Source organism: Parambassis ranga, unplaced genomic scaffold (assembly GCF_900634625.1).
Source record: "Parambassis ranga unplaced genomic scaffold, fParRan2.1 scaffold_21_arrow_ctg1, whole genome shotgun sequence".
Taxonomy (NCBI): Eukaryota; Metazoa; Chordata; class Actinopteri; family Ambassidae; genus Parambassis; species Parambassis ranga.
In genome coordinates, this window is record NW_021144767.1 from 2,463,140 (window position 1) to 2,474,888 (window position 11,749).

Here is an 11,749-nt window from a genome sequence, read left to right on the forward strand (position 1 = left end):
CAGATGAACAGCTGTTTCAGAACAACTTGTGTTACTTGTAGTGTTTTTCTGTTCGAGGCACAGCAGACTGTAGAACTCTCAGGTCACATGATCAGTGAGGAATGCAGGGAGTGTCAGAACCGGTCTGACAGCTGGATGACTCTGCACTCATCACTTGTATCTACTGTTAACCCATTCATGTCCACAGTGGAGTTTGTATGATTTGACAGCATTTAAACACCTGCTGTGAAAATGTCGGTTTGTTTGGAGTTCATCAGATTCATAAAGTACCGTATTTTCCTGACTATAAGTCCCACTTGTTTTCGTCCTTTGGCTGGGTGTGCGACTTATACTCAGGTGCGACTTATATATTAAAATATAGAATTAGTTAGCCTGTGTCCTGACGTCTCATCACAGATGTAATGGCAGCTGTTCTGTCCCTCTCCTGACGGTTCTCTAGCTTGTCCACACTTTGCATTCCGAGCATTCATGGAACGTGTGCTTGCAGCTGAGCCTCAGACCTCACCTGGCAACAAGGAATTCAATTTTCTAATTGGTCGATAGGTCGCTAAGTCCAGACAGCTATATGAGTGCCAGATCCAGAAAATATGGTCAATCTTTCAGTCAGTCTGGTTCTGACATCACTCCGGCCACATTGCAGAGGTGGAGCTGCTCTGCTCATGATGTCACTGCTGCTGTAAAAACACAGACACAGACATAAGAAGTGCACAAAGTGTTTTGCAGTCATGTAGCATGTGATGCAAAGCTGACAGATGAAAGTCATGTCTGAAGCAGCACAGTGCATTTCCATCTGCTCAACACAACAACACAGGTCAGAGTCACACTGTAACTGATGCTTCACAACAAGTTGTGTAACTTCTGGTGTTTTTCTTTACTATCAGCCCTCAGGTCTCATGATCAGTGAAATATGAAGGAAGTGTCAGAACCGGTCTGACAGCTGGGTGACTCTGCACTCAGACCTGTTCAATCCACTGTTAACCCATTCATCTCAGTGTTGTATCAGGTGTCCTGTTTTCAAGGCGTGGTTTCTCTGGAGTTATGTTCATTGTTCATTTTCTGTCAGACAGACTGCAGCAGAACCAGCAGCTCTACACATGAAGGTGGAAACTTCTGGAAGTCAGGACTGATTCAGCAGGTGAGAGTCTGTCAATATCTGATCAGGTTGATCACCTCATTGATCTTTACTTTACATTGGGGCAGTGATTGATCTTTATTGTCGTTTCAAACTGAAACTCAGAACAAACGTCTGTTCTACAATCGCTCCCTGTCTGAAACTCAGCAGCTTTCATTTGCTCAGAAACTCAGAACAACTTGTTTAAAAACACTTTAAAGAGAAAATGTTGGTTTATTCTGAGATGATCACATCAGATAAATTTTTTTTTACTTGTTGAACGCAACTCTGAGGTCACATGATCAGTGAGAAATGCAGGGAGCGTCAGGACCGGTCGGACTGGATGTCTTTCTGTGACGTTTGTGTTCACATGAAACAACAATCAAGTAATAATAGTGATGATAATAATAAATCAATGAGTTATCTGCAAGAGGCAGGTCAATACAAACATACAATGGATCCATTAATAAAGTAAAACGTTCTTATACTAAATGGAGTTATTTCCAAATATATTCGGCCTACTCTTTGTGTGTGAACGGCTCAATGATGGACATCAGTTCAAACACTTTTTTGTCCATTCCATTGTATCAGTTTAGTGGTAAATGTGCCACATCCAATATGGCGGTCACGCTGACGCCCCGCAGTGACGGGTCAACCGGCTCAATGAGGCATCTACATATACATGTCTATGGTTTTAATGTATAATGGCAGCTGTTCTGTCCCTCTCCTGACGTTCTCTAGCTTGTCCACACTTTGAGCTCCGAGCATTCATGGAACGTGTGCTTGCAGCTGAGCCTCAGACCTCACCTGGCAACAAGGAATTCTATTTTCTGATTGGTCGATAGGTCGCTATGTCCAGACAGCTATATGAGCGCACAGTAGTCGCCTTTTACTCATTTGCAGTATATTCATAGGAGTTTCTGTGCGGTGAAGCTGAATAATAATAATAACTATTTATATAGCACTTCTTTAAACACACAGTTTCAAAGTGCTGTACAATAAAATCCAAACAGGAACAACAGTGCGTGGTTAAAATACCATCCAGTCAATTCATAAAATAAGATAAGGCAGGAATTGCACAAGGTGAGTCAATAAGACATAAAACAATTTAAAATGTTAAAAGTAGAATAAAATAAAAATAAAAATAGGCCCGTAAGATAAAACCAGGGTAATAGCATAAGCAAAAAACAAATAACATACAATAATGTAAAACAGTGAATGAATGGATAAATAAACCGGTTTAGGAAAACACTAAGCGATAAAAGTGAGTTTTAAGAAGAGATTTAAAAGAAGACACTGAGTTTGCCACCTGATATCCTCTGGCAGGGAGTTCCACAGACAGCAAATGTGCAGTCACCCTTTGTGATTAGCCGGGATTTGGGGACTGATAGGAACTTTCCAGAGGATCTCAGGCAGAGTTCAGGCTGGTGAGGGGTTAAAAGGTCCTGCATATAAGAGGGGCCGAGGCCATTTATTGCTTTAAAAACCATCAGTAAAATCTTAAAATCAATTCTAAAACTCACAGGGAGCCAGTGAAGGGCAGCTAGAACTGGTGTTATGTGGTCACTTCTCCTGGTATGAGTCAGAAGCCTTGCAGCGGCATTCTGTATTAATTGTAGTCTGTGAATATTATTTTTACTGATACCAGAGTAGTATGTATAACTGCATGTATAACTGTTTCAAACAGAGGTGAGGGGAGGAATGGTCGAATTTCTCTTAATTGCCTTAGCTGTGCGAAACAGGATTGTGGAATGCGGCGCTGAGGCCTAGGAGGATTCAAATTGAGTGCAGACCAAAGTCAGCTGCCAACAGAAGGTCATTTGAGACTTTTAGAAGTGCTGTCTCCGTGCTATGCATGCTCTGGAAGCCTGACTGGAATTTCTCAAAAATTTAATTGTAACACTCGACCATCATTTTACAGTCAATGTTACCACAAAAAACAAACTAGGGACGCTACCAATTTCAATTGTTTAATGAAAAGAAAAGACCAACTTGGATAACTTAAACCTCACTGTGAACCAGTGTCCTGTTAAAGGGCTTGCCCCACAAAACAATACACTCCCACAAGGAAACAAAGGTTTTTTCCCAATCTAAGTATTTCTCACCCAACCAAAATTCCACCCCTTTCCCGCAAAACTTTCACCACAACAGGCAGTCCAAAAGGAGGCCGAAGGCACATCCTACCAAGAGAGAAGAAAAGGAAAAATGTCAGTTTTCTTATCCTGAGGGGGGCAATGTCCATTCCATATGAAAGGTCCCATAAATCCCAAAGTCTTTGAAAGGTAACAAAAATAAAGTCCAAAACACAAGTTGTAGCAAAAAAACGAGTTGGGAGCTTCTCCCTCACTCACCCTGGACACCAGGGTTTCCATCCGGGCTTTGTGGTGAGGAGATTCTCTTCCCAGTCTTTATTCTCACTTAAGGTTTGGTGTTTAGCCCCTTCTCAGATGTTCAGAGTCCCTTCTTGTGTATTCGCTGGGGTCCCCTTTTCACAGAAAACCCCCGTGGGCCCTGAAGAACCACAGACTCCTTTCCTTCCTGGTTCTGGGTACTATCTCTCCCCCCTCCCAAACATTTCTTACTCGCCCTTTTTCAAAGCTAAGCCACACCCAGCTAACCGGCATGACACAGGAAACACTTCTCCCAAACAGGAAGGAAACATACATATACACATGCACATATATTTTCTCATTTTTGTGGTGGTGCCACATAATTATTGTTCATGAAAGAAACTGGGAAGCCACAACTTTTTCTAGAATGTTAGATAGAAATGGCAGGTTAGAGATGGTCTGTAATTACTTAGAACAGCAGGATCGAGTGCAGGCTTCTTTAAGAGAGGGCAAACGATGGCATGTTTGAAAGAAGATGGGACAATGCCAGAGGAGAGAGAACCATTTACAATGGCTAGGATACTGGGACCAACCGTGTGAAGTACATCTTTTAAAAACCAAGAAGGGATGCAGTCTGAGAGGCAGGTGGTAGGCCTCGACTGCAACAATGCGTTCCAGTGAGGGGAGTGAAATCTCATGAAGCCGTTTCAGAGTGAAAGGGGTGGAGCACACAGTTTTTGGTTCCACAAAGACAGAATGGAATTGTTTGCGGATGTCACTGATTTTAGTTGTAAAATAGTTCATCGCATTTCTCAGGAGAGGGTTCAACGGGCTCACTGGCAGGGGGACTCAGAACAGAATTGATTGTTTTAAAGAGGATTCTGGGGTTATTACTGTTAGTTGTAATGATTTTAGAGAAATGGGTATTTCTAGCTTCTTTTACAGTGTGTGGATATTTACTCATTAATTGTTTTAGGGCGACCAGTGATGTGCTTTGTCTGTCTTTTTTCCATTTCCTCTCAGCTCTCCTGCGATCTCTTCTTATGTTCCTAGTCTCTTCATTTAACCAAGGCAGGACTGTGGGCTTTAAAACTTTCATCTAGCCGGAGCTATGGAGTCTAAAATGCAAGAGCTATTAAAATTACTAAGCAGCTCCTCAACTGTGCTGCCGTTTTCCTTTTCAGATTCCCATTCCCATTTTGTAATAAAAGCTTGACAGAAAATCGGGGCAGATAGTGAGCTCAGAGGGCGAGAGTGGATTTTTTGATAGGTCAGTCTGGGGTCTATCTGTGAGGAAGTCCTGGACCCAGCGGCAGAGGGGGGATGTCAGTCCAAGAGTGAGGAGCTTTTCAGCCAGTGTGCTGGGAATGACAGTGTTAAATGCTGAGCTGTAATCTATACACAGCATTCTTTGTGTTCGAGATGTGACAGAGCTGTGTGGATGGCTGCAATAACGGCATCGCCAGTGGAACGGTTCTGGCGGTATGCAAACTGCAGGGGGTCTAAGGTGTCTGGGATGGTGTCTTTGATGTGGGACATGACTATCCTCTCAAAACACTTCATTACAATGGAAGTGAGGGCAATGGGGCGATAGTCATTCAAACAGGTTATTTTGTTTTTCTTGGGGAGGGGCACTATGGTGGTGGTCTTGAAGCATGTGGGCACAGATGACTGAGAGAGGGACAAATTGAAAATGTCTGTGAAAACCTCAGCCAGCTCTGAAGAGCAGGCCCTCAAAGCACGGCCGGGGATGTTGTCAGGGCCAGCTGCTTTTCGGGGGTTTGTCCTCTTCAGAGCCCTGCGCACCTCAGTTGAAGTCCCAGTGAGTGAAGAGCTCTGTGCTGCCTCTGCTGGTAGAATCCCTCTGTGCTGTTTGGTGTAGAGGGTGTCGAAGCAAGCGTAGATGTGATGTGCGGTCTCCGCGGTGCACTGTGTCGGTCTGAAGCTGAATGGCTGAGTCCGGTGTACTTGCAGTAGTCCATGTTTCCGTGAAGATAAGAGCACAGCACTCTCTGATCTCACGTTGAGATGTTGTCCTTGTTCGTAGCTCATCCATTTTATTTTCCAGAGAGCGGACGTTAGCTAACAGAAGGCTGGGTAGTGGTGGTCCTGTGCCTCTAGCCTTTAGCCTAGCATGTAGCCCTCCTCTCTTGCCCCGTTTCCGTCTCGCTGTTCGCCGGTCCCTTTGTTTACTCGGGCCTTGTGGTGGTGCGGTCTGCCGGCTGGAGTTGGTGGGATCCGTGCAGAGGAGAAGAGAGCTGTAGTCCAAAAGTTCTGAATTTAGTTTGTGGTAAACTTTTCCGATGTCCAGAAGTGATTCTCTGCTGTACGTGATCCTTGTGAACAGGCACTGAACATTTGCAATCCTTATACACACTAAAATAAACAATAAACAAAGTCGATGTCGGGAGCTCCTCACAAACACGTCTGCCGCGTGGGGCGCCATGACTCAAACATTGAAGAGCCCTGTCCCCAAGCAAGCCCATGATGTAGAGGTTCTTAGCACTGTCGGAGGCGAAGGTGACGGGTTTGAGAACGAAGACGTTGGTACACTGAAGCAAAAAGCCGCAACAGCCTGAAGAAGAACCCCGGTAAGGTTCCGGGTCCGACAGTTCTTCTGTTACGTGGCGTACAAGGAAGGAGATCCAGGCGCAGGTAAAAATAATAATTCACTTTAATGATGGAACAAAAATCAACCTCGAAGGCGAATAAGGAAAGAGTCCAAAAATAACAAAGGGCAACCACGAGGGTGAACTACGATGAGCCTTCAAAAACCAAAGGTGACCACGAGGGCGGAAAACAAAACTCCAGGTCCAAGGCGATGAACAACTGGGTGGACTGGCAAATGACCTAAACAAGAAAGAGGTAAGTCAAAGGATTTCTCTAGGACAATGAGAAGAGGCTGGTTGCTTACTACATGGATATAGTGAAGAACTGGCACCGAGGAGAAGGGAAGCAGCAAAAAGAGCATTCTGAATATACACACAAAATACAGCAACAAAAAGGTTCAGATGAGGTGGGGGGGCCTCAAAATAAAGTTTTCTACATGTTATCTCTGCGATCTTCAGGGTATGATGGATCCATGCTTGGCAGTCTTTAACTGTAGTGTCCTGGCATCCATGGCATCAAGGAGTGACGTCTGGCCATGTGGCTGATGGTCAAAAACTTTCCACCTCCATGCAGAAAAAAACTCCTCTATGGGACTGAGAAAAGGTGAATAGGGTGGATGGAAGAGACGGACCAGTCTTGGGTGGACTTCAAACCATGTTGTGATGGCTTGAGAGTGATGGAAAGCCACATTGTCCCAGGTGATGACAAAGATCCTCATGTCCCTCCTGATCCTGCTCTGGAACCAGGTGCTGGTGAAGGTCATTCAAAAAGGCAAGAAGGCCCCGTATTGTAGGTCCAATCTGACATCTATGATGGATCAGTCCAGTATTTCCAAGTGCTGCACACATTGTGATGTTTGCCCCTCTCTGTCCTGGCACTTCAGCTGTGGCCCTTTTACCTGTAACATTCTGTCCTCGCTGACGCCTTTTGGCCAGATTGAACCCTCGTCCAGACATTACTTTGCTTGTCTTTTCATGTGTACGCTCCCAAAAACATCACTCCTCAAGGTCCTCCTGAGCGGCAGTTCATCAGTTCAAACACTTTTTGGTCCATTCCATTGTATCAGGTTAGTGGTAAATGTGACACATCCAATATGGCGGTCACACTGACATACTGCAGTGACGGGCCAACCGGCTCAATGAGGCGTCTACGTATATATGCCTATGGTTTTAAAGGCGTTGTTTTTGTGGAGTTACTTTTTGTCCATTTGCTGTCAGATGGACAGCAGCAGAACGAGCAGCACCACACATGAAGCTGGAAAGTGTCTGTAAGTCCATCTGAACTGATCCAGCAGGTGAGAGTCCTTCCAGAGAAATCTCTCCATGTCTGATCACACTGTGCTGCATCACTGACTGATGGTACAGTACAGATGTTTCTGCTGCTGATTGGCTGCTTTCTCTTTGCTCTTTGATGACTTTTATAGCAGATGAACAGCTGTTTCAGAACAACTTGTGTTACTTGTAGTGTTTTTCTGTTCGAGGCACAGCAGACTGTAGAACTCTCAGGTCACATGATCAGTGAGGAATGCAGGGAGTGTCAGAACCGGTCTGACAGCTGGATGACTCTGCACTCATCACTTGTATCTACTGTTAACCCATTCATGTCCACAGTGGAGTTTGTATGATTTGACAGCATTTAAACACCTGCTGTGAAAATGTCGGTTTGTTTGGAGTTCATCAGATTCATAAAGTACCGTATTTTCCTGACTATAAGTCCCACTTGTTTTCGTCCTTTGGCTGGGTGTGCGACTTATACTCAGGTGCGACTTATATATTAAAATATAGAATTAGTTAGCCTGTGTCCTGACGTCTCATCACAGATGTAATGGCAGCTGTTCTGTCCCTCTCCTGACGTTCTCTAGCTTGTCCACACTTTGCATTCCGAGCATTCATGGAACGTGTGCTTGCAGCTGAGCCTCAGACCTCACCTGGCAACAAGGAATTCAATTTTCTGATTGGTCGATAGGTCGCTAAGTCCAGACAGCTATATGAGCGCCAGATCCAGAAAATATGGTCAATCTTTCAGTCAGTCTGGTTCTGACATCACTCCGGCCACATTGCAGAGGTGGAGCTGCTCTGCTCATGATGTCACTGCTGCTGTAAAAACACAGACACAGACATAAGAAGTGCACAAAGTGTTTTGCAGTCATGTAGCATGTGATGCAAAGCTGACAGATGAAAGTCATGTCTGAAGCAGCACAGTGCATTTCCATCTGCTCAACACAACAACACAGGTCAGAGTCACACTGTAACTGATGCTTCACAACAAGTTGTGTAACTTCTGGTGTTTTTCTTTACTATCAGCCCTCTCATGATCAGTGAAATATGAAGGAAGTGTCAGAACCGGTCTGACAGCTGGGTGACTCTGCACTCAGACCTGTTCAGTCCACTGTTAACCCATTCATCTCAGTGTTGTATCAGGTGTCCTGTTTTCAAGGCGTGGTTTCTCTGGAGTTATGTTCATTGTTCATTTTCTGTCAGACAGACTGCAGCAGAACCAGCAGCTCTACACATGAAGGTGGAAACTTCTGGAAGTCAGGACTGATTCAGCAGGTGAGAGTCTGTCAATATCTGATCAGGTTGATCACCTCATTGATCTTTACTTTACATTGGGGCAGTGATTGATCTTTATTGTCGTTTCAAACTGAAACTCAGAACAAACGTCTGTTCTACAATCGCTCCCTGTCTGAAACTCAGCAGCTTTCATTTGCTCTGAAACTCAGAACAACTTGTTTAAAAACACTTTAAAGAGAAAATGTTGGTTTATTCTGAGTTGATCACATCAGATAAATTTTTTTTTACTTGTTGAACGCAACTCTGAGGTCACATGATCAGTGAGAAATGCAGGGAGCGTCAGGACCGGTCGGACTGGATGTCTTTCTGTGACGTTTGTGTTCACATGAAACAACAATCAAGTAATAATAGTGATGATAATAATAAATCAATGAGTTATCTGTAAGAGGCAGGTCAATACAAACATACAATGGATCCATTAATAAAGTAAAACGTTCTTATACTAAATGGAGTTATTTCCAAATATATTCGGCCTACTCTTTGTGTGTGAACGGCTCAATGATGGACATCAGTTCAAACACTTTTTTGTCCATTCCATTGTATCAGTTTAGTGGTAAATGTGCCACATCCAATATGGCGGTCACGCTGACGCCCCGCAGTGACGGGTCAACCGGCTCAATGAGGCATCTACATATACATGTCTATGGTTTTAATGTATAATGGCAGCTGTTCTGTCCCTCTCCTGACGTTCTCTAGCTTGTCCACACTTTGAGCTCTGAGCATTCATGGAACGTGTGCTTGCAGCTGAGCCTCAGACCTCACCTGGCAACAAGGAATTCTATTTTCTGATTGGTCGATAGGTCGCTATGTCCAGACAGCTATATGAGCGCACAGTAGTCGCCTTTTACTCAATTGCAGTATATTCATAGGAGTTTCTGTGCGGTGAAGCTGAATAATAATAATAACTATTTATATAGCACTTCTTTAAACACACAGTTTCAAAGTGCTGTACAATAAAATCCAAACAGGAACAACAGTGCGTGGTTAAAATACCATCCAGTCAATTCATAAAATAAGATAAGGCAGGAATTGCACAAGGTGAGTCAATAAGACATAAAACAATTTAAAATGTTAAAAGTAGAATAAAATAAAAATAAAATAGGCCCGTAAGATAAAACCAGGGTAATAGCATAAGCAAAAAACAAATAACATACAATAATGTAAAACAGTGAATGAATGGATAAATAAACCGGTTTAGGAAAACACTAAGCGATAAAAGTGAGTTTTAAGAAGAGATTTAAAAGAAGACACTGAGTTTGCCACCTGATATCCTCTGGCAGGGAGTTCCACAGACAGCAAATGTGCAGTCACCCTTTGTGATTAGCCGGGATTTGGGGACTGATAGGAACTTTCCAGAGGATCTCAGGCAGAGTTCAGGCTGGTGAGGGGTTAAAAGGTCCTGCATATAAGAGGGGCCGAGGCCATTTATTGCTTTAAAAACCATCAGTAAAATCTTAAAATCAATTCTAAAACTCACAGGGAGCCAGTGAAGGGCAGCTAGAACTGGTGTTATGTGGTCACTTCTCCTGGTATGAGTCAGAAGCCTTGCAGCGGCATTCTGTATTAATTGTAGTCTGTGAATGTTATGTTTACTGATACCAGAGTAGTATGTATAACTGCATGTATAACTGTTTCAAACAGAGGTGAGGGGAGGAATGGTCGAATTTCTCTTAATTGCCTTAGCTGTGCGAAACAGGATTGTGGAATGCGGCGCTGAGGCCTAGGAGGATTCAAATTGAGTGCAGACCAAAGTCAGCTGCCAACAGAAGGTCATTTGAGACTTTTAGAAGTGCTGTCTCCGTGCTATGCATGCTCCGGAAGCCTGACTGGAATTTCTCAAAAATTTAATTGTAACACTCGACCATCATTTTACAGTCAATGTTACCACAAAAAACAAACTAGGGACGCTACCAATTTCAATTGTTTAATGAAAAGAAAAGACCAACTTGGATAACTTAAACCTCACTGTGAACCAGTGTCCTGTTAAAGGGCTTGCCCCACAAAACAATACACTCCCACAAGGAAACAAAGGTTTTTTCCCAATCTAAGTATTTCTCACCCAACCAAAATTCCACCCCTTTCCCGCAAAACTTTCACCACAACAGGCAGTCCAAAAGGAGGCCGAAGGCACATCCTACCAAGAGAGAAGAAAGGAAAAATGTCAGTTTTCTTATCCTGAGGGGGGCAATGTCCATTCCATATGAAAGGTCCCATAAATCCCAAAGTCTTTGAAAGGTAACAAAAATAAAGTCCAAACACAAGTTGTAGCAAAAAAAACGAGTTGGGAGCTTCTCCCTCACTCACCCTGGACACCAGGGTTTCCATCCGGGCTTTGTGGTGAGGAGATTCTCTTCCCAGTCTTTATTCTCACTTAAGGTTTGGTGTTTAGCCCCTTCTCAGATGTTCAGAGTCCCTTCTTGTGTATTCGCTGGGGTCCCCTTTTCACAGAAAACCCCCGTGGGCCCTGAAGAACCACAGACTCCTTTCCTTCCTGGTTCTGGGTACTATCTCTCCCCCCTCCCAAACATTTCTTACTCGCCCTTTTTCAAAGCTAAGCCACACCCAGCTAACCGGCATGACACAGGAAACACTTCTCCCAAACAGGAAGGAAACATACATATACACATGCACATATATTTTCTCATTTTTGTGGTGGTGCCACATAATTATTGTTCATGAAAGAAACTGGGAAGCCACAACTTTTTCTAGAATGTTAGATAGAAATGGCAGGTTAGAGATGGTCTGTAATTACTTAGAACAGCAGGATCGAGTGCAGGCTTCTTTAAGAGAGGGCAAACGATGGCATGCTTGAAAGAAGATGGGACAATGCCAGAGGAGAGAGAACCATTTACAATGGCTAGGATACTGGGACCAACCGTGTGAAGTACATCTTTTAAAAACCAAGAAGGGATGCAGTCTGAGAGGCAGGTGGTAGGCCTCGACTGCAACAATGCGTTCCAGTGAGGGGAGTGAAATCTCATGAAGCCGTTTCAGAGTGAAAGGGGTGGAGCACACAGTTTTTGGTTCCACAAAGACAGAATGGAATTGTTTGCGGATGTCACTGATTTTAGTTGTAAAATAGTTCATCGCATTTCTCAGGAGAGGGTTCAACGGGCTCACTGGCA